Source organism: Zingiber officinale, chromosome 8A (assembly GCF_018446385.1).
Source record: "Zingiber officinale cultivar Zhangliang chromosome 8A, Zo_v1.1, whole genome shotgun sequence".
In the NCBI taxonomy this organism is placed as follows: domain Eukaryota; kingdom Viridiplantae; phylum Streptophyta; class Magnoliopsida; order Zingiberales; family Zingiberaceae; genus Zingiber; species Zingiber officinale.
Genome location: NC_056000.1, coordinates 57351775 through 57376318, shown reverse-complemented (window position 1 = coordinate 57376318; position 24544 = coordinate 57351775). Strand labels below are relative to the sequence as shown.

At 40.7% G+C, this 24544-nt stretch overlaps 1 long non-coding RNA gene and 1 other non-coding gene across 2 annotated transcripts; both read left to right on the top strand.

Moving 5' to 3' along the window:
- The first annotated feature begins 1637 nt into the window (after positions 1-1637).
- On the top strand, positions 1638-4164 carry LOC122011745. The gene is made up of 3 exons (XR_006120021.1): positions 1638-1920; positions 2819-2879; positions 3920-4164. It is a non-coding gene; the product is annotated as an uncharacterized LOC122011745 (long non-coding RNA).
- Positions 4165-6084: 1920 nt separating this feature from the next.
- Positions 6085-6191, top strand: LOC122013140. The gene has a single exon (XR_006120478.1). It is a non-coding gene; the product is annotated as a small nucleolar RNA R71 (small nucleolar RNA).
- Positions 6192-24544: the final 18353 nt, after the last annotated feature.

Genomic DNA, 24544 nt, shown 5'->3' with positions numbered 1-24544 from the left:
TACAAAATGCCATTCCAATCTAGGAACCCAATCATCCAATCTATATCGTCTCTAATTCCTAACATGTCTAAAACAGTTGGATCCATATAGCGTGTACACACAATCTTTCTATTGACAAGAATTTCAAATCTAGATTTATGATCTATATTTCTAAAAACGATATTGAGTTCATTGTCGTTACCTTTGTCGCGTGTAATCCTCTTTCCTTTGCCTTTTGTTGGTTGTTTCCCTTTTTCCTTTATGAGCTCCTTCCCTCCGCTTGATCCACTGCTTCCCTTGCAAAGTTTCTTCAAGATATTTGACATGTTGTCAAGCTTAAGTGGGAAAGGTGCTATTTTTGGTTGGAGAAGTCAGATCTTGGAGGAATAGATCTTGAAAAACAAGATCTTTGGCTAAGGAGTTTGAGATCTTTGAGAAAAGAGAGGAGAGAAGTGTGGTAAAAATCTAGATCTTGATGAAGCTTGAGGAGAGAAATGAGTTTAGGATTTAGATCTGAGAGGATTAGAAGAAGAATTAAAGAAGAGAGGAGTTTGGGAGAAAGAGGAGTGACTTGAAGAGATGGGGTGTATGGCTGACACGGCTAAGGGAAATCAGACCACACGGGTCGTGTAGATCTACACCGCCCCAACTCTTTCCTTATATGGTTGGTTGACACGACCGTGCAAATATGCATGGCCTCAACCATCTTCTTTTTGGTGCATCTCGCATGGTCATGTCTGGGACACAACCTCTTCCTTCCTCTCCTCGGGAGACCTTACACGGCCGTGCTGGTTGGCACAGACGGTGCAGATTTTTCTTTTGATCGTTACACGGCCGTGTGTGGGACACGGCCGAGACTCTTTCCTCCTCTAGAATCACCACACGACCATGTCTGGTACATGGCCAGGTAATTTCTCTCCTCGGGAGACCTTACACGGCCGTGTCTTGAAGACACGACCCTAGCATCCCCCTTCTCTGTAGGATATACCTGGCCGTGGATAACACACGACCAAGTTCTGTTTTACTCCCATAGGATAATTTCACTCCTTCCTTGCTTCTCCAATACTTCCATGCCCATGAAGAAGTCATGGCCAGCTCATGGAAGTAAAATTTCAACCTGAAAACAAAAGTAGAAACAAGTTTAAAAGTACTAACAATAAAATGAAAACTGAAACTGACAATACTAAAAAAAACCTTGGGTTGCCTCCCAAGAAGAGTTTGTTTAGGGTCTTTAGCTTGACCATTCCCTTGATATTTTTATTTTTTTCTTGCCCTAGGAGGGCAGACATATTTCTCATTTTTATTGGGAGGCCTTCTCCCAATATCGCTTGCCAGATCATGTTCCACGTCCGGTGGCCTCCCATGAGGATGGAAATTCCAATCCTCAAGTTGATAAGTGTAAAGTACGGTACCCAAACAAGCACTAAATGATAGGATTATTGATAAATAATCTTATTAGGATTTTTAGGAATTTTTAAAAATTTTCTGGGATTTAATTGGAGCTCGTACGACGGATTTTAGAGGGGATGCACTTGTGAGCTTGAGAAAAAGCCTATTTGGAATACCTGGAGGTGGGAGTTAATTGAGAAACATATCTAGGTTTTAATCAAATTTTCCTAAGTTATAAAGGCATCTTCCCGTGCCCTAACTCCCATTCACCCGCCGATCTCCTCTTCCCCGAGCCGCACCTCGCGACGCCGCCCCATCCTCACCGCCGGCCTCTACCGAGCCCTCACCTCACGACACCGCCTGAACCCCTCTCCCTCTCGCGACCCACCGCACCCCAACCGACAATTTCCTTCGCCTCTCGAGTTTTCGGACGCCGTCGGTCTTCTCCTCACGCGAGCACCCAAGGCCATAGCTCTTTCTCCCTCGCACGAGCACCCCCATCGCCAGCCCTAGGGTTCCAGCCGGCGAGGAAGCTGTGGACACCAAGATTGGGTAAGGCATTTAAAGTTTTGGGATGTTGGATCTGTAGATCGAGGTTTTGAGTTTCGCGTGGTTGACGATGCGGCGCTGTGTTTTGTGTTGTTTTCTCGAGTTTTCTTCAATCTGGTGGTGTTATTTTAGGGTTTTGATTTCATTTTCCTGATCTTGTGTAATCACCGAAGAACTCAATGGGGTGTATGGTTAGTCTTGTGTTGTTTTGGGTTCTTGGAGGATTACACTCAAGTTTATGATCATCTTTGCCTTTGGATTTGGTCTATGTTCTATGCGATGGATTCTCGGTGTTGGTGTTGTATTGTTGTAATCTTGGCTTCTTGAATTGTTAGGTCTCAGTACGAATTTCTGGAGGTGCATTGATCTGAAAATTTTTGTGTTAGGAGTTGGGTGTTACATATCTGTCTATAGCATTCTTCACTTATAGCTAGTTAAACCTAGAATCAGAGTTGCTAGGTGAATTAGGTATGGATTTTCGGTTGGATGGTATGTTAAACGAATGACCTAGTTATTTTAGGTATTCATGGTTATTCATTGTTAGCATGTCAGATTAAGCATGATTTAAATTGTCCCCTTAAGAATGTCCAATCCGGATGGTCCAAATGAATTATTTACATGTAGATCAGGTTAAGGGTATCATGACCAAATTGTTTTTCCTTGTATCACAATTTCTTGAGTAGCAATAGGTGTTCTCTGTTTTACCTGCTAATTATCGTAATTTACTGCTATCCTGCACATAAGTGACATAGAGTAACTTACCTTAAGGTATGATTAAGGTTTTGGATTTCTTCATTGTGGGCTTAGCTGTAGGCTTATCTGATACCAATTGTTAGGATCAAAAAAGGGTTTAGATATTTTAATTCATATAAAGTTAGTTAAAATTGTTACGTTGACGCAGGGCTTTGATTGAGGCGGGCGTCGTGACGGAGGTATTGGATTCAGACTACATTTTGAGACAGGTACTTCTTACTTTGTCTCTTTAGTTCTTTGAACTTAGTGCATGAGCTAGTTTTGGATAAGGACTGTTTTACCTTGACTCCACTCTTATTTTCTTGCGCTTGATACTTCCACTTAAACCTTTGAGTTATTCGTTTCTATGTCCATACAGTCTCTTGTTGTTGTCCATGATCAGTAGCAGATACTAGATACCATATTTGTATGCTTTAACTGTTGTTTATTATGTATTATATTGAGCATGCTAGCTTCATGTAGCATATCTAATTTTTGTTTATATTTGTATGATGATTGTTGCATTTAGCGCATCATGTCATGGCATGCATGTTAACGACCAATTCTCCCTTGCGGTTGAGAGAGTCGTTGACCAGGGCCGCATCCTCGGCCACTCGAGAGAGTGGTAGCTGGAGTCGATGCCGCTTGTCCTGTCGTGCCGCACTCGGCCACTCATGGAGAGTGGTAGCTGGAGTTACGAGCAGCAGGGACCCCGTTGCAGATGTAGCTAGTTAGCTACTTTGCAACTGTTCCCTCGGCCACTCGTGTGAGTGGTAGCTGGAGTAGTGTACAGTCTGTCACTGACCTGGCCTCTCGACCATACAGGGGTCATGATGTAGAGAGGTGGGCGGGAGTGACCATCCGTGCATACGCTGTTATTATATTTGCTTGGGCTGCTGTTGTTTATATATGCTGATATTGCTTACTTACTGCTGTTGTTCACATATGCTGATATGCCTACTTATGTTGAGATATATTCTCATTGTAGATGTTTAGTTATTGGAAATTTGTATATACCTTGCTTATTACCTCTGTAGTTATGAACAGTAATGTAGCAGATTAGTACCAGTTCTGACCTACTATACCTAGCCTAGGACATGGTTTCAGGTATGAGCATTTATTTTGGTTCTATTGTAGTATCTTCTATTTCTTTATGAGACTGTATACTCTTAGCTCACTTTCTAGTTATACTTTGATGTTCATGCACTATCTATCTTTACCCGCTGAGTTACAATACTCACCACCTCGCAATTTGGTTTTCTTTCGCCAGGTAACAAGTAGATGAGTCATGGATGCTTGGAGAGTCCCGGCTGCCAGTCCCACGTCACACTCGAGGATAGTTTTCTTTTTGGGTTTTGTTACTGTTTGGGTAGTATGTTAATTTTACATATTTTGCTTTTGAACAAGTCATTGTGGATTTTTGGAGTCTAGTCTGGTGGTTGAAGGTATTTTTGTTAGTGCTGTTGTTGGTTTTACATTCGAATAATTTTATGGTTTTCCGCTACGTTTGATACAGTCGTGTGGGCTGTTATTATACTGTTTGGTGGTGTATTTACTTTTAGCCGTGTGGGCTTATTATATTGCGTGGTTGTGTTTATTTTGTTCCAGTCGAGTGGGCTGATGATATAAACTACGTGGTTGTTTATATATTCCAGGCGTATGTGACTGATGTATATTTTGTATGTAGTAATGTTTCAGATTGTCACCGGTACAGGGGAGATGCTGCCGAAATTTTTCGGTAGGGACCCTTCTGGGGGCGTGACAATAAGCATCCGCCCCGCTGCGAACACTTAATAATAAAGAAGAAACATGGTTAGAAGGGTTAGACAAATCATATTCCAACCTTTCCTTACCGATTACCAAAGAAAGCTTATGGTTTTTGGCATCAATTATTGCTCCAGCTGTGGCAAGGAAGGGTCTTCCCAATATGATTGGAATCTTCGGGTCTTCTACCATGTCTAGAACCATGAAATCCATGGGAATAGTAATCCCACCAACTTCTACCAACACATCTTCAATTATTCCCATAGGATATCTGCAAGAATGATCAGTTAGTTGTAGTGCCATGGTAGTAAGTTTCATGTCTTTGAGACCTAATTTATTACAAATTGAATACGGAATGAGGCTAACACTTGCCCCCAAATTACAAAAAGCTTTTTCTATGAATTCAGATCCTATATTGCAAGGAATGTAAAAGCTTCCTGGATCTTTAAGTTTCGGGGAAATGTTCTTTTCAAACAAAGCGCTGCATTCCTCAGTAAGTGCAATGGTCTCAATGTCTCCCCTTCTTCTTTTATTTGACATGATGTCCTTCAGGAATTTGACAAATTTTGGCATTTGTAGAATTGCGTCAATCAAAGGAACTTCCACACAGATTTCTTTAATTTTGTCCAAAAATCTGTCAAACTCTTCATCATTCTTTAGCATCACTAATCTTTGAGAAAAAGGGATTACTTGACTCTGTGGACTAAGTGGAAGAGTCTCTTCAACCTTAATGGTACTCTCCTCATTTTTTTGAATCTGATTTGGTTCAAGTGCTAGAGGAGAGAGCTCTTCTTTAGCTTTCATCCCTTTTGGAGCAGTCACTTGAGGATCCCCCAAGGTCCGTCCGCTCCTAAGTTCGATGCAATTGCAATGCTCTATTGGATTTACATCAGGTTTTCCAGGAAATTGCCCTGGTGCTCTTGAAGATGATGAGGTTAGCTGGGCAATTTGGCTATCTTGGATCTTTTGATGCTTTTCAGAATTATCCATTCTTTGAGTCAACTTCAAAATGTCTTGCTTCATTTCGTTTTGATTAGAGATAATTTCCTCAAACATCTTTTCAATTTTAAAAAACTGATAGCCTTGAGAAGATTGTTGTTGTTGCTGAAAATTTTGTTTCTCGGATTGGAAACTTTAATTCTCTCCCATGGATGGTCCCTGTTCTTGATTATTTCTGTAGGAAAAATTTGGATGATTCTTCCACCTAGGATTATATGTGTTGGAATATGGATTGTTCTGTCTTTGATTAAAACTCATGATAACATCACATTACTCTAATTGATTTACTGTGCAGATATAACTCCCAAAGGACATGAGTCTTGTGAATGATCAGAACTACCACACGTGTCACAACAACATACTATGACATTGACTGTATAAGTGCTAGTCCCCATACTTTCCAGCTTCTTTGTGAGAGCATCCAACTTTGCAGTCATTAAAGTGACTGCATCTACATTAAATTTCCCTGATGCTTTAGTTGGGTTTGAATAAGAATAACCTCTACTTCTTTCTGTTGCCCATTAATGATAATTCTATGCTACATTCTCAATAATTTCTTCAGCTTTATCTAAACTTTTATTTATGAGTGCCCCTCCAACGGCTAAATCTAGGGACACTTTAGTATGATAGTTAATACCATTATAAAAAATGTGTAACACCAACCATTTTTCTAATCCATGATGTGGGCATTGTCTGAGCATATTATTGTATCTATCCCATGCTTCAAATAAAGATTCTGAGTCGGATTGTCTGAAGCTTGCAATAAGATTTCTCATATGCGCCGTCTTGCTAGGAGGATAGAATTTATCTAGGAATTGCTGCTCGCATTGCTCCCAAGTAGTAATACTATTCGGAGGTAGGGAATTCAGCCATTGTTTAGCTCTATCCTTCAAAGAAAACCCAAACAGTAATAATCTAACTGCCTCTGAAGGAACACCATTCATCTTCATGGTACCGCAAATCTCATAGAAGACTTCCAAATGTTGATTTGGGTCCTCATGCGGTCCTCCAGCGAACTGATTTTGCTGAACCATATTGATTATTGCAGGCTTAATCTCAAAATTATTCACTTTAACAAAGAAAAATCCTTTGCATAACCCTCTAATATAATATATTAGCCATATTTGATTGTTCTTGTTCTTCTTGATGTCTTTGCAGGATTTTTCTTCTATGAAATGTTTATCTATTTCAAGGTCAAGAGGAAGTAATTCTATTGCAAAGTTAGATCTTCGCATACAAGAACAAGATTAAAGAATTTTGCTTTAAGAAAAGAAAAGAATAGAAGAATAGAGAGGATGTAGTTTACAAAAAGAATTAAGGAACAAATGAATGCAAAGAATGTAATAAATGAATGCAATAAATGGATACAAAGAAAAGAATGTAATGAAAGAATACAATAAAAGAATGCAAAATAGAATTGGAAAAGTAGTTACTAGTTAGATATATGAAAGGAAAAGAAAAGTTTAGTCTAACTCAATTGATAGTCTCTAATGTCATAAGCGCAGTCCCCGGCAACGACGCCAAAAACTTGTTACGCACTGTAAGTGTATAGTTATGTCGTTAGTAATAATAAAAGATATCATATCCACATGGACTGGTTATAAGCACTAAAGATGTCTCAAAGTGAATTAACTAAACAAACAATTAAAAGATCATTTACAACTAAGATCAGAGGTAAAGGTTAAATGCAGAGATTTAGTTTTATAAAGATTCTAGAAGTCTTGGTTTCTTTGTGATAATCATTGATGTAATGTAATCTACCAAACCTTGCCCTCAATTGCAATGTATTCATAAGAAGTCACCGGTTGTTTTCTGCAGAAAACACCGGTTAAGGGCTTATATCTAAACCCTAAGCAATCAAAGAGTTATGAATCCCTATGAGGTCCATTAACGAGGCATCCCTGTCACAACGCCCCTCGGTCATACAACATAGAAATGCATCCCTAATCAATTAACATTAAGATATAGAGTTAAGCACGTCAATCCGTCCTACTTCTTTGCAAGTTCTTGTTTTACCCCTAAAGGTAATCCCCTAAAAGGTCCGTGAGCGGGGCAACCCTGTCACGACGCCCCTCGGTCATACGATTTAGCGAATTCCTCTACAAGATTCCACAAGAGATACAAACAATCAATCAAGAATGAGAATTAGGCACAAAACACAATAACCCAATACAAGATTGATTGATACAAAACATAGCAATATCCTTGGATCAAGAAGATGACAAATCCATTGACTCTTACATCAAATTACATCACAAATACTCCCTCCTTCCTAGAACAAGAAATCAACTCCAAAAAGAATAGAGAAAGGACCGAAGACAAGAAAATCCAAGACATTCCAATCCAAGATCAAGCGAATAGAAAGGAATGCTTATCTCGTTACGATGAGTGATCTTCGGAACCAATCCTCCGCTCTCCGAGTCGAATCTTGGACAGAAATCTCCCCTTGAATGGCTGGAAACCACCCCAAGAACCTCTCTCCCCAAAATGAGAGCCTCCTCCTTTCAAAGGGAAAAAGCTCTATATATATACGAGGTAATTTGGGCGCCACACGGCCCAGGACACGACCGTGTGAGATCCACACGGCCAGGGCAATCCTCCTCTAGGCTAGGGTCGTACGGCCGTGTGATGGTCACACGACCATGCCATGTACTGCCTTTGCTTGCTTGCATGGTCGTGTAAAACCACACGACCTGACCATTTCTTCTATCTGAAAGTGTTGCACGGTCGTGTGGCACACACTACCATGCCAATTTCTGGCTCTGGAAAGGCTGCACGGCCGTGTGAAACCACACGACCTGGGTAGTCTTGGTCACTGGAGGGGCTACACGATCGTGCAATTATACACAGCCGTGTACTGGTTGGCTGAAGGAGGGTGGCATGACCCCTCATCACCACACGGCCGGGATCATTCCCCTTTGCAAGGTCGTGTAGCAGTCATTGCCCAGGTCATTCTTCTCCGTTTGGTTGTAGAATCATCCACAGACATCAATTCTTCTCCAAATTTGACTCCTGAAAGCATAAAATACACAAGAGCATATCTCCAAACAAAGAGAAGTATTTATGCTAAAAGCAAAGCAAGAAGCATGAAAGTGCATAGAAAAAGCATGTACAAAACATAAGAATGTGCGTCAAAACATGCTAAACAAGTGTATAAAATCTGCGCACATCACCCACTCCGACAGACCGCCCCATCTCCCTCCTCCGGGGAGCATTGCTGTCTTTTGGGAACAAGCGATTCCCGATTTTTGCCTCCCTATCCATCCTTTTTTCGTTGCTGTAAGTCAATATTTCAAAGTGCCCTTGAATTAGCTTATCCCTCAATCTTCTCCATATTATCCGGCTTTATCGTTGTTTCTCAGCTACTTGATTTTCCTCCTTCTCCTTATTTGTTTCATCAATTTTTTATCCTTTGTCAAGTAGAAGATAGTATTTTTAAATTTCAGAGTTGCCCCAAGGATATCCTATTTAACAAAATTCCAGCACAGGCGGAGTGGAGACAGAAGTTCTTCTTCTTGCGTCTGCCTTCTCCTCCCCTATATCCTATCACTTGGCAAAGGACTCTTCCCACTCTTCCAAATTCCCAAGATGATACCGCCGACTTGACATTTTATGAGTCCATGTCGAAGTTAAAAGGGGCTAAATTTTATTTGCCTGCACTAACGGTTGAAGACTTACTTTTTTTCTTCGGGATAAGCTTTATAGACATAGAATTAGAGGCTCCTTTTGGTGAATTGCCTACTTCCTATTGTATTCATTCATTATCTTTAACTTGCTTTTACTAGAAACATATGATTTTTTGTCTTTTTCAGTTAAGGCCATTTTCCCAGCTTTGATGTATAAGAACTCAGGGTTGACAAAGCCAATTTTGGCTAGGTTAGGGGAAAGGTTGTTAGAGAATCGTCGTCTCAATCTGACCCCTTAATCTCTCGGTCTGCTCCCTCATCAAGAGGTCCCTGCTGAGGAGCCTGAATCTTCCGAGGAAGAGAGCCCCTTCACTGTTCGACGGGAGGTTACATTTGTTTCAAAGAATAGCTTGGCTTCGATCGTTATCTATGAATCGAAGAAAATTCCCATAGTTCCTGCTGAGATGTCTCATGAGAGGGGTAAAGAAATTATACCTTATACTTGCTTCCGTCCCAACATTGCTCTTACATGATGCGACCAGGTTTATTAATTCCGGCCATTCTTCCAGTTACTCCTGTTCTCGAGATAACTACGGGTGTGCCGCTATCTCCTCCACCTTCCCGGATTTCCTCTCCTACTCCTATTACAGTGAGGGCTAGAAGAACCCCCTGTAAGAGGTCCTCCAGTTTGGCCACCCAAGATGTTGCTATTCGGCCAGTTGTGGATTCTACGTCCTCCGTTTCACTTCCCTCCATTCCCATTAGTGCACCAAGACCTCCTCTGATTTCTAGCATTGGTCCTTATCCCCCTCGCTCCAGCTCATTACCTTCTCCTCCTATTCCAGGGCCACTGCCTTCTTCTTCCCCGAGTCCTTTAGCTCCGACCCCTCCTCGAGTGCTTTTCAAGCTGACCCAAGGTCTTCCTTCATTGTTGAGGGATGGCCCTATTCCTTCTTCTGGTGGTATCCTTCAGCTGAAGGACTCCATGGCCGACTCTTGGGTACAAGGCCATAACTCTCTAAGGGGCAAGAACTTTTTTGACCAGACTGACATTTTTTGATCAACAAGCTTCCGCTGTAAGTATTTCAGACATATCTTTCCCGCTTATGTATACAGTTTTTGATCATGTCATCATGTTTGTCCAATTTTTCGCTTCATGCTTCTATATGGGCAACTTGGCCGCTGACTTAGAGAGGGAGAACAGGGAATTGAGGAATCAACTAAGGAGCCTAAAGTCAGCTCCCCCTACTCCGAGTAATGTGGTCACTCAACTTCAAGAGAAGGTGAGTTCTCAAGCCAATATGATGACCCTTTTAGAGAAAGAGTTGCAGCACCATCGCCAAATGTTAGGGATCAAAGAGAAGAGAAAAAGGCCTTAGATTTGTAAGTACAGAGCCTATCTTCTCAGCTTAGTGTTGAAGTGGCCCAGAAGAATAAGGCTATTTCAAATTCTATTCTTACATCTTCTATCCTAGAACAGTTTCAAACTTCTGTCTCTAGATCTTCGGACTCAGCTCAAGAGTTAGCCTCTCAAAATTTTGAGTTATTACAGCTACAAGAGAGATTGAAATCTCAAGATTCGAAAATAGATTCCTTCACTAAGGAATTAGAGCGTCTCAAAACTGAAAAGGCCACTCTCCAGGAGAGAGCGGAACACCTTGAGTCAGAATTACAGACCTATAAGGTGGGCGAAGAGGAAAGATGGGAAGTCTGTCGTCGAGAGTACCTGACTTCTCCTGAGTTCACCGGACGCATGGTAGGGGCCTTAAATCATTCAGTTAATGGGGTTCTGACACAATTGCGGGAAGGAGGGTTCTTACCTCAAGAACCCCCTCCCCGATTTATAGATCGTCGGCGGCTAAACAAGGAGTTACCTAAGGAACTTGTCAGCAGTTTCAAGTAGGACTTTGGTGCACCAGTAAAACTATATGTGTTAAATTCCTTTGAGGCTATATTTATGGAGATTACTTGACTACACTAATCATGATTATAAATGAATTTTCAGAATGAACATATGTTAACTAAACCATGAAAAGGAGAATCTGTAAAGTAGTTGGGTGCATGTGGCATGCTTCTAGATTATGAATAACTAACTGAGAGTCATGACATACTAGCTTGTCTTCAAGATTGCCCTTATTTTACTTCAGAACTTGGGGCTATTTTAATTATAAATGTACTCTTGAGCGAATGTAAGAAAGACACCACCTTGTTATTCTCCTATCAGGGATATGCTCCTAAGTGAATTTGCCTCAATATATGAAGGTCGGAGAGTGGATAAATCTCGATCGGGCATGTACTTCCAAGTGAAGATGGTATTTGAAACTTAATGTATTGATATATTCTGATTAGGCTTATGCTTCTGATCTATTCTTGATCGGGTATGTGACCCCAAGCGGATATAAATTAATATGAGAAGATCAGAGTATCATCGTGCTTCAGTCGCGCATGTTCTTCCGAGAAAATCTAAATCAATGTGAAAAAGAGAGCGAATATGAAATAACGCCTGAAATCTGGTTGATTGATATATTTCGGCTGGAGCTATATTCTTGACCGAATCTGGCGTGATGTGAAGAGGTACAAGTGTTGCTATCTCTCAATCAAGTAAGTACTCCCGAGCAAATTTGCAAAGTATCGAAATATCTCGGTTGGGCGTGTAATCCCGAGTGAATTTGTATTGATACCAGATGACCAAAGTACTGCTATATCTCGGTCGGGCGTGTAATCCCGAGCGAATTTGTATTGATATAAGGAGACCAAAGTATTGATATATCTCGATCGGGCGTGTAATCCCAAGTGAATTTATATTGATACCAGAAGACCAAAGTATTGTTATATCTCGGTCGGGCGTGTAATCCCGAGTGAATTTGTATTGATATAAGGAGACCAAAGTATTGATATATCTCGGTCGGGTGGGTAATCCCGAGCGAATTTATATTGATACTAGAAGACCCAAGTATTGATATATCTCGGTCGGGCGTGTAATCCTGAGCGAATTTGTATTGATATAAGGAGACCAAAGTATTGATATATCTCGGTCGGGCGTATAATCCCGAGCAAATTTATATTGATACCAAAAGACCAAAGTACTGCTATATCTTGGTCGGCGTGTAATCCTGAGCGAATTTATATTAATACAAAAAGACCAAAGTGTTAGAGTGTATACTAAAAGTGTAGCTTTTGTATAAACATTTATTTAGAAATAAAAAATCACAATGGTCAAATACCTACATTTATTTGCTAAGTGTAGTTGTTAAATTAAGTTATATTGTAGATAACATGGTGTGTGGTGTCACACACAGAAGATCATGTTATCAGTCCTTTATAAATTATAAACAGTTGCTCACGACTAAGATGGAAAGGAACAAACCATTGTAAAGTCGTAGTGTGATTAGGGATTAGTTTATCTTGACTAATAAATTACACTAGTATACTCTAAGTGTATTGAGTAGGACCATATTAGGTAAGTTCTTTTTATACTGACTTGAAAAAAGAACTAGACCTTAGTTATTATGGAAGTGTGTGCTATTAATCTTAATATAATAACAAACACATATATTTAGTATTTATTTCTTTGGCTTATTAATGGGTGAGATTTAGCTTGATAAATCAATAAGCCCGATAAGTTGGGAAATGATATTACTTATAGTGTGTGTTGTTGATTATAGAAGGAAACTATATCCTAGTAATCTAGGTTGATAATGTCCCCAAGAGGAGCTCATAAGGATTGTCATGTTAAACCCTGCAGGTGGACTTAGTCCGACAGGATGATAAGGTTGAGTGGTACTACTCTTGGACTGAGATATTAATTAAAATGAGTTGTCAGTAACTCAATTAATTAGTGGACATCCGACATCTGAGACTAACACACTCATAATAAGAAGGAGTCCAAAAATATAATTTGGGATTGGTGCGGTAGTTCAATAATAATTCTTTAGTGGTATGAATTATTATTGATGAAGTTAAGTTGTGTGTTCGGGGCGAACACGGGAAGCTTATTTTCATCGGGAGACCAAAACTAATTCCTCCTCTCGGTCCCTATCGTAGCCTCTTGTATATAGAAATTTATACCCACCTATACTCACCTTTTTACCCATCCTAATGGGGTTGGCCAAGCTAGCTTGAAACCCAAGCTAGGACCGGCCAAGATCAAAGGATTGAGCCAAGTTAATTGGCTGGCCATGGCTTGGAGCCCAAGCTTGATTGACCGACCATATTAAAAGGGATTTTATTTTTATTTAAATTTTTTTCTTAATGTGGATATCATGGTTTTAAGAGAGAGTTTAAAATTTAAATCTTTCCTTTTATAACTTTCTACAAAAGATTAAGAAAAGATTTGAAATATTTCCTTATTTGTAGATTGAAAGGTGGATTTTAATTTTAAGAAAACTTTCCTTTTTTAACCATGTTCAAGATTTAAAAGAGAGTTTAAAAATTAAATATTCCAGTTTATAAGTTTCTACAAAAGATTAAGAAAAGATTTGATATCTTTCTTTATTTGTAGATTGAAAGGAGATTTAATTTTTAGAGATAACTTTCCTTTTTGGAAATCATCCACATTTTTAAAAGAAAGATTTTATTTATAAAATTTCCTTTTTACAAACCACCATGAAGGGAAAAATTATTGGAAATTTTTTTTATAAATTTCTAGAAACAAATTAGGAAGTTTTAATTCTTGTGTTAATTAAAACTCTCCTTGTTTTGGAGATTAAAGTGGCTGGCCATGTTGTTTAAGAAAAGGGAAATTGATTTTAAATTAATTAAATTTTATTTTCCATGGCAAAAGAATTAAGGAAGTTTTTATTTAAATTTCCTTATTTGCCAAGACCAAGAATTATAAAAGAAGGGGTAGAGGTGCTTTCATGGCTAACAACTCTATTCTATTTTTTCCTCTCTTTTTCTTCCTTGGTGTGGCCGGCCCTAGGGCCTCTTCTCCTTCTCTTCTCTTCCTCCTTTGTGGCCGGCAGCATCAACACAAGAGAAGTCCATGGTGGCCGGTTCTAACTAGGAGAAGAAGGAGAGAAAGGAGGCTTTGTTTCTAGCATCCCTTGGAGCTTAGTGGTGGTGGCCGAACCTCACATCTCTTGGAGTTATGTGGTGGCCAAAACTTGCTTGGAGAAGAAGGGCTTGGGTGGTTCTTATCTCGGAAGATCGTTGCCCACACAACGTCTGAGATTAGAAGAGGAATATGGTAGAAGATCAAGAGATTATTTGCTTACAAAGAAAGGTATAACTAGTAATTTTTTTCCGCATTTTTTTCCGCATCATACTAGTTTTCTTTGTATAGTTATTTTTGGAAATACCAAACACAAGAGGCATATGATTCTAGAGTTTCAAATTTATTTCGAATTTATATTTTTGTTTTTCGAATTTGTGATTCGATTGTTCCTTTTGGTTAAACCTAATGTTATTTTAGGGAATTAAATATTGAATTTCTATTAAAGGTTTTGTCGAGGCAGTGGTGGATGATCCATACCCAAGAAGGCCTAGTGCCTCGCCATGTTTGACCTGGGAACTGATTTTAGAAATAAATATTTAATTAACTTTGTAACATAGGTTGAACTTGGATCAATAGTGTTAAGTTCCGCTTGCAATCTAAGTCTAAACCATTAAGAACAGATAAGTTAAATTTGGAATCAATAATGTTAAGTTCCGTTTGCGATTCCTAATTTAATTTCTAAAGAACACAATAGGTTCTTTAGGAAAGGTTCGACACTTGTACAAAATTTTTGTACAGTGGAACCGGTACGATCTTCCTAGGACCAACCAACACAAAGTACTGTTATATCTCAGTCGGGCATGTAATCCCGAGCGAATTTGTACTGTTTCAATCTTAGGATTCTCTTCTGTCTTCCAAGAAACGCTGCTAGATGTTTCCTAAAATTTCCTGATTAATCGGTGTTGAGCGAAGAAAGCCTGCTCGAGCTATGAACGTTTAAAGTCTCCGATTATTCTTAAGGAAACCATCCCAGTTACTCCTTAAGGTTCCCAGTCGACTACTATTGAGCGGAGAAAGTACGCTCGGATAGATCTGAGTGGAGGAAACACACTCAATGATTAGAGGTTTAAAGTCTCCGGTTCCCCTCCAGGAAGCCAGCCTGGTCACTCCTTGAGGTGTCTGATCGACTGTTATCGAGCGGAGGAAGCACGCTCGGATAGATCTGAGCAGAGGAAACACACTCGATGATTAGAGGTTAAAGTCTCCGATTCCCCTCCAGGAAGCTAGTCTGGTCACTCCTTGAGGTCCTCGATTGACTGTTATCAAGTGGAGGAAGCACGCTCGAATAGATCTGAGCGGAAGAAATGTGCTAGATGATTGGTGGTTTAAAGTCTCCGGTTCCCCTCCAGGAAGCCAGCCTGGTCACTCCTTGAGGTCCCCGATCGACTGTTATCGAGCGGAGGAAGCACACTCGGATAGATTTGAGCGGAGGAAACACCCTCGATGATTTAAGGTTTAAAGTCTCTGGTTCCCCTCCAGGAAGCCAGCCTGGTCATTCCTTGAGGTCCCCGATCGACTGTTATCGAGAGGAGGAAACACGCTCGATGATTAGAGGTTTAAAGTCTCCGGTTCCCCTTCAGGAAGCTAGCCTGGTCACTCCTTAAGGTCCCTGATCGACTGTTATTGAGTGGAGGAAGCACACTCGGATAGATCTGAGCGGAGGAAACACGCTTGATGATTAGAGGTTTAAGTCTCCGGTTCCCCTCTAGGAAGCCAGCCTGGTCACTCCTTGAGGTCCCCGATCGACTGTTATCGAGCGGAGGAAACACACTCAGGAGAAAATTGTTTGGTTTATTCTAGTAAATGCATGTATTGATTAAATAGTATATGCCTGCATCTTTTCATTATACTCAAAAATTAAATGAAATATTAAAACAAATTACAGGCGTACTTGTTAGGCTCTGTATGGTTGTAAGTGGTTCGCACTCCAAGGCCTCTCAAGCTTTCTTCCTTCTGAGTCTTAGAGATAATAAGAGCCGGAAGCGAGTTTCTGTATAACTTTGTATGGTCCTCCCCATTGGAGTGCCAATTTAGTAACATCCCCCACAGGTTTGACATGCTTCCACACTAAATCCCCTACTTGAAAGAATCGGAGGATAACCCTTTTGTTGTAATTCCATCTCATTCGCTGTCGATAAGATGTGAGACGAGTTGTTGCCTTGTCCAGAGCTTCTTCAATAAGATCGAGTTCCATAAGACATCGACCATCATTATCTTCATCATAGAGTCGTCTACGATCAAATTCTATCCCCACCTCAATGGGGACTACTGCTTCCCCACCATATACTAGCTGAAATGGGGTTATTCCCGTAGCCTCTCGAGGGGTGGTGTGATAAGCCCATAGTACACTGGGTAACTCATCTACCCAACTACCACCAACATGATCTAGTTTAGTCTTAAGTCCTCTGATGATTTCTCTGTTTGTCACTTATGCTTGCCTGTTACTCTGCAGATATGCTACAGAGGTGAATACCTATGCAATGTCATATCCTACACACCATTCTCTAATCCTCTGTCCCTGGAATTGTCTTCCATTATTAGAGACTAATTTATGAGGAATACCAAATCTGCAAACAATGTGTTGCCATAGGAATTTGATGACTGTGTGTTCCATAATTCTTGCCAACGGTTCAACTTCCACCCATTTTAAGAAATAATCTATAGCTACTAATAGAAACCTTCTTTGGGCCGTGGCTAGGGGAAATGGGCCTACTATGTCCATACCCCACTGATCGAAAGGGTACGAAATGATGGAAGTCTTCAACAGTTGGGTAGGATGATGTGGGATATTCTGATACTTCTGACAAGACAGACATGCCCTTACGAGTTGAGCTGCATCTTCCTGTAGGGTAAGCCAGAAATACCCGACCAATAAAATTTTACGCGCTAAAGATCTGCCCCCAATATGACTACCGCACGAACCTTGATGAACCTCTTGTAAGATGTATTGCATATCTTCCGGTCCAATGCATTTGAGCAAGGGGCTAGAAAAGGCCCTTTTGTAAAGTTGATCCTTTATCAAAGTATATCTGATGGCTTTCTTCTTAAAGACTCTTGCTCGTTTGAAGACTCTTGCTCGTTTGACATCACCTGGCAAGGCACCTTGTTGCAAAAAGAATTTGATCGGTGCTCTCCAGTCTCCTTGTATCTCCATATTAGCTTGTCTTTCAATACAAGACACCAATACTGTTTGTTCTATTGGTTAGTCTAGGCTCCAAGGCATCACTGCTGACGCAAGCTTTGCCAGTTCATCCGCCACTTGATTTTTTTGATCGGGGGATTTTCTATATATTTACCTCTTGGAATGTAACTTTCAATTTATCAAAAGCTTCTGTATATAATTTAAGTCGATCACTACTGATCTTGAACTTGCCTGACAATTGTTGTGTTGTCAGCTGAGAATCAGAGTAAATCCATACCCGAGCAGCTCCTACATGTCGAGCTGCTTGCAAGACAGCTATTAATGATTCATATTCTGCTTCATTGTTGGTGGCTCTATAACTTACCCGGATAGAAAGTTGAACCCGATCCTCCCTGGGAGATATAAGAAGAATACCGATACCACTACCTTGTCTGGTAGAAGACCCATTTACATAAATCTTCCAAATCCCTTCTTCTTCGCGGCCCTGCACTTCTATTATAAAATCAGCCAGAGCTTGGCTTTAATTGCCGAACGAGGCTGATATTATATGTCATATTCGCTGAGCTCGGTCATCCATTTGATCAATCGCCCGGATGCTTCTGGATTAAGGAGCACTCGCCCGAGAGTACTATTAGTTAATACTATAATTACGTGCAATAGGAAGTAAGTCCGTAATCTTCTAGATGTTAAGACTATGGCATACGCTAATTTTTCGAGTGTAGTGTACCTACACTCGGCTCCTTTCAATAGATGACGTGAAAAGTACACGGGTTGTTGTTCCTTCCCCTCCTGCCTCACCAGTACCGAGCCTACAGCATTCTCATTTGCTGAAAGATAAATCCATAAGTGTTCTCCTACTATAGGCTTAGCTAACACAAGTAGGGTTGACAAGTACTCTTTCAATTCTTGAAATGTGTTGTCACATTCTTCATCCCATTGAAATTTATTGGCTTTTCGAAGTATTTTGAAGAAATGAAAACTTCAATCGACTGAGCGAGAGATGAAGCAGGATAACGTAGTGATTCACCCGGTTAGCCTTTGAACTTCTTTCATATTGCGTGGAGGCTCCATATCCTGGATCGCTCGGTCTTTGTTAGGATTTGCCTCTATCCCTCGTTCGGTCATCATATAGCCCAAGAATTTGCCACTTCTGGCTCCAAACAAGCATTTGCCAAGATTGAGCTTAAGTCCATATTGCTTTAAGGTTCTGCATGTTTCCTATATCTCTCTGCACAAATCAACAGCCTGAAGAGATTTAATCAAGATGTCATCCACATACACTTCCATATTTCTTCCTATCTATTTCCGAAAGACTTTATTCATAAGCCTCCGATAGGTTGCTCCTGCATTTTTTAGTCCAAAAGGCATAACGTTATAACAATAGGTACCCTCAGCTGTAATAAAACTAACCTTCTCTTGATCCTCCTTAGCCATAGGTACTTGATGATAGCCCTGGTAGGCATCCAACATACAAATGTACTCGCATCTGGCGGTGGAGTCCACCACTTGATCAATGCATGACAGAGGGTAGTAATCTTTTGGGCAAGCTTTGTTGAGGTCTCGGAAGTCAATACACACTCTCCATTTATTTCCTGGTTTATGTATCAGGACGGCATTCGCGAACCAACTGGGAAGTTACATTTCCCTAATATACCCCGCCTCCAGTAGCTTATCTACTTCTTCCTTGATGATCTGATTTTGGTCGGCTCCAAAATCTCTTTTCTTTTGCTTGACAGGCCTAGCATCAGGGTAAACATGTAATGAGTGTTCCATTACTAGAGGGGAAATACCTGTGACCTCCTTGGGAGTCCATGCGAGCACGTCGTTGTTCCGGCTCAAACATTATATCACTTTAGTTTTGAGTGGAGGGTCTAAGTTGGCTGCCACATAAGTCATAGCTTTTGGTCATTCGATCTGTATTTGTACCTCCTCCTTTTCTTCGTATATCAAACTGGACAGTTTCTCCTGGATAGCATTAACCTCCATCCTCTGAACTTTGCAGGCGACATTAGCCTTCGTTCGAATGATTTCCACATAACACTTTCGTGCGAGTAATTGATCTCCCCGGACTTCTCCTACTTGGTCATTGATGGAGAACTTAACCTTCTGGAAGAAGATAGAAATGACCGCTCGAAACTCATTCAAGGTCAGCCGACCTAATATAACATTATACGCAGAAGGTGCATCTACCACCATGAAATAAGACCTCCTGGTTCTCATGAGGGGCTCCTCCCCTAGAGAGATGGCCAATTTTATCTGGCCGAGCGGTTGAACTTCATTACCTTTGAAGCTATAAAGGGGAGTCGCCATGGGTTGTAGCTCACTCGGGTCTATCTGCAACTCATCAAAAGCTTTCTGGAAAATAATATTGACAGAACTACCGGTATCAATGAAAGTACGGGAAATATTGTAGTTAGCTATGACTGCTTTTATTATAAGAGCATCATCGTGGGGTACTTACACTCCCTCTAGATCTTTAGGACCAAAACTGATTTTCGGTCCTGCTGCCTTTTCTGTGATGCACCCAATTGCATGGATCTGTAGTCGCCGAGCGTGTGCCTTTCTCGTGCGATTAGAGTCGCCATTAGTAGGCCCACCCATTATCATATTAATATTGTCTTGGGCTGCATTGCTCTGATTTTCTTCCTGTCGAGTAATGGCTATCTCAGGTTGTGTTGTTCATGTGTTCGGGATGGCCCGCCCGATACTTGCAATGCCCCCTGTTGTGTCTCAGTTGCCTGATATTCCCGCCTGGGGGGACTGTTATGCCTCTGGTAGGGTTGTCGGTTGGGAGATCGTCGATGATAGTGATTGTTGTTGGTTCTCTAGTTTCTTAAGGCAAAGCAATTTTCAGTGTAGAGTGTACCCAACATATGATAGGTACACCATCTTCGAGGGGCTTCTTGTGGCATCTCTACATGCTGGACTGCTTGCGGCCTAAGCTCAGGCTAGCGAGTGGAGGGGGAACTCCACGAGGCCTCCTTGGCGGATGAACATGGGCTATAGCTCCCTCGTGAATTGTGGTTGAGATAGGCATTGTACCTTCCTTCTTGCGAGTCGCTTGAGCTTCTTCAACATTAATGAATTCAGTAGCTCGCTCAATCAACAAATCAAAATTGGTTAGGGGATTACACACTAAGTCCTTGAAAAAAATCATTATCATTGAGGCCTTGAGAGAAAGCACTCACCAATATCTCTATAGTAGCATTAAGAACATCGATAGCTACCTGATTAAACCTCTTGATATATGCTCTGATGCTTTCCTTAGGCCCTTGTTTGATGGAGAAAAGACTCCAAGGGGTCTTGTGATATCTTCGATTGCTAGAGAAATGATGCAAAAATACTTGATGGAAATCCTTGAAGCGTAGAATAGAGCCCTCTAGTAAGCGTTTAAACCATCTTTGAGCTGCTACACCAAGGGTGGTGAGGAACATTCGACATTTGACCCCATTAGAAAATTACTGTAGCAGAGAGGCATTCTCAAATTTAGCAAGATGATCCTCTGGGTCTGTAGTCCTAGGGTATTCCCCAACATTCAAATTCCGATAACGCTTTGGCAATGGGTCATCAAGAACCCTATGAGAGAATGGAGTAACAATTCTTTCAGGAGAACTATCACTGGTCACCATTTTTTCTTTGCGTTTTTCTTTTACGGATGCTTCATCAGAGGATTCTTGCAACACCGGATTTCGCCCTCCTCGTTCCATAGGAGTACGGAAAAATGCCCGAGGATGTCTAGTGGGGGAAATAGGGGCAGGGGTTATATAGGCTACATCATCTTCTTCCATACCTATGTTTTTGCGGCGATTTGTAGTCGAGATCGCCAGGTTTATTGCTATCGGCAAGGTACCTCCAGTATTAGCTTGTTGTTGTTGTTGTTGTTGTAATGCCTTCTGGACCCTGGAGTTGATGAGCAATTCCAGGTCTTCTTGTGTCAAAGTAATAGTCTTGGGCTCTCCAGCGTCCTCCATCACGTAGTCTCAGATTCAGGTAAGAGATTCCCACAGACGGCGTCAAATTTGTTTCTGTCTGAGACCTTGCGAGACGAAGCACTGGGCGATGATGGATGATAGCGGATTTTGATACTGCTAAACAAGAGAGGATCCAAGAAAACCACAGCGAACCTCACTGATGCTTGGCTACCCGACAATCGATCCGAGAAAACCAAAGAGGATCTTATGGATAATACCTCACAAGAGGGAATTCCGCTGATCTCCGAAGATCAGCGGAAACTCTGCAATCTAGTGGATGGGGTGATCTCGTCTCCTTGCACACAATGAGATCGATCGACAAAGCGTTAGCAACCTAAGACCTGGGTGGGAATCCCTGGCTAGGCCCTCCGACGCTCAAGTTAGTCTCCAGCGAGAGGTAAAAGCATCAGATATGCAAATTAGGGTTTAATATGGATGCAATGCGTTTGCTTGCGTACCTGGCCAGTAAAGAGGATTCCCCTCTTTATTCCACCTCATCTAACCTCCACCATCATGAGGTGGACTCCGGTTTGTTAAAGTTTATTAAAGTTTGTTAAAGTTTGTTAAGAGATGACGTAAGTTAGAACTGTAATAATAGTTTAAGGAATCTTTTTCTTACCCCAGATGTACCTTCTTTAGCGTGTAGCATACCTGCGGAGAATTCTAGAAGATATTTTTTGCCAAATTGATTGAACTGTTATATAATTATATATTGGTATGGTTCACCTACTACATACACTGAGTTAGTCACATAAGCTTATTTTACATATATGAGGAATATTTTCTGTATGTACTAGCCTCAGTCGGCATTCTATACTCGATCGGTTATTTATACCCGACCAAGACTTCATTATAAACATGCCGGAGACCATGTAAGGTTGAAAACCTTTATGTTCGATCTACTTCTTATGCTCAACCTGTCTATTGAACCCGGGCGATCATACCTTGCCGACCGAGATCGATTGGTCGGACGTATAAAGGCACCATCACCCTTTAACCTTTCTTTCGGTCGACCGTATGCCATTGAATGCTTCTGCGCTCGACCGGTCTATCAAACTCGACCGGCCCCACCTTATCGCCCGAGACCAATCGACTTAATCGGTCTGTTGCACTCGCTCGACCTTTGTCTATTGTGCACAAGGCTAAGTACTTTTACATTCGGCCAACTCTTTATATCTAGTCGACTATATATGCCTGATCGAGTATCCATGCTTGATTGATCTTTGCTTACCAAACTCATATACTCAGGCCACCCTGTTACATTCCAAACCGCTTAAGGTTAAAATTTTCTTATGTCGGGTCGATTCTTTATATCTGACTGACCAAACGTATTCGGTCGGTCTTTTCGGCCGACCCTACATGCTTGGCCGGTCTTGCATGCTCGGTCGACCTTTTATGCTCGGTCGGTCTACTATGTACCATCTGCCATGTGTAGCGACCCGCCTTTGCCGGGTTTAACCTTTTCCTAGCGGCCTCTCCTCTCGTTCTTCTCAGCCTTCCTCATCCTCATTTCTCCTTCTCCCCTTCTCCTCACAAAAGGGATCCTCTTATCACAACCCATATCACTCATCATACGAGCTCCGAAAAATTTCCATAAAATTTCTAGAAATTCCCTTAAGGTTATATTTAGGTGTCGTATTTTACACTAAGTGTTCTTCTCTTTTCTTAAAAGATATATTAGCTAATATAAGGTCATATGCTATCGCAAAATCTAATATAGTTTTCCCTTCCTCATTCATCATTCCAAACCCATAACTCTCATGTACTCTCTCATATTCCTCATTTGTCACTCTGACATGCCCATTTAGATCACCTCCTATTAAAATCATTTCATTTGGTGGAATATTTTATAATATTTCATCTAAGTCCTCCTAAAATCTTGATTTGGTAGCTTCATCTAATCCTACCTGTAGTGCATATACACTAATTATGTTCATAGTTTCTTTCACCACTATTATCTTATGGGCTATAATTTTATCTCCTTTTCTAACTACTCCTACAACTTCATCGTTTAACAAAATATCTACAATAATACTTACTCCATTTCTTTCTTTACTTTTTCTAGTGTACCATAATTTAAAACTCGAGTTCTCTATCATCTTTGCCTTCTTGCCTGCCCATTTTGTCTCTTGTATACACAAAATACTAGTTCTTCTCTTAATCATCATATTTACTACCTCCATCGATTTACCAATGAGAGCTCCTATGTTCTATGTTCCAAATCTTAGATTATTAGTTTTCCTATCATATTTATTCTTATCCAACCTATGGTGTGAGAACTCTTGCCTATTTAACACTACACCCAAGTTCTCATGGAGATATAGTGGTCCTTGCTGAGACGTTACAGTCGAACACTGTAACACGAACTCTTGCATATTTAGCACTACACCCAAGTCCTGGAGATGTAGCGTCCTTGCTGAGACGTTACAGTTAGACCCTGCAATGTGTTCCTTTCAGGGAACAACCTAGCATTAACACAATAGTTTAATGGATCCATTCATTGAATATTTGACATAGTTTTAACGCTGGTTGGCCACCTAACGCAATCCTCCTCCTTTATCCGGGCTTGGGACCGACCATGACCGACCGTCATGGGCGGAGTTATCGACTGAAATGAATCACAAAAAAAATATAATATAATTAGAGATGCATATAATTTTAAAAGTCATAACAATATTTTTCATCGAAACACAAAGACAAACAAAAAACTAAGTTATATGATAATACACCTCAAAATGAGCTACTTATTAGGGGTATCGTTGGGATCCTTGGTATCCTAGGACTCAAAATGATACGACTATGGTTGCGGTTCCTGCATTAGAGTGAACTGAGTTTCCATGACACACATATGGTGATACATCTCCTCAGTTCTGGCGTCCCGAGTAATCATTGATTACTCCAATGTCACAACTCGATCTCTCAATTCTTGATTTTCTTGTCGCAACTCTTGTACCTCACTAGATGACGAGGACCTAGGATGACCCCTGATCCCAAGAGGAGCCCTCATACGATCAAAGATAAGTTTGTCTTGGGAGCTCTAAGGTCGTAGAAAGAGGTCTTCTTTGTTCCACCGATGACATCATAATAAATGTCATTAATTGTATTGGTGGATAGAGTCTATGACTCCTCTCCCTCTGTACCAGTCTGAGATGCCTATGCAATTTTATTTGTCATTTCATCTTGTGAAAAAAAATAATTAATTAATATCCACATGCAGTCTATAAATATATTGAAATCATAATTGTGTAATTGGATAAAGTCAATATTCTTGACTGTTTGGGATCGCAGATCGATAAATATCTCATTTTTCTTCTTATGCGTCTTGTTAAATACCTCTCAACAAGTGAGAGATCTCTATAATGAAGGAGCTTGCATACAAAAAATACAAGTACATTAA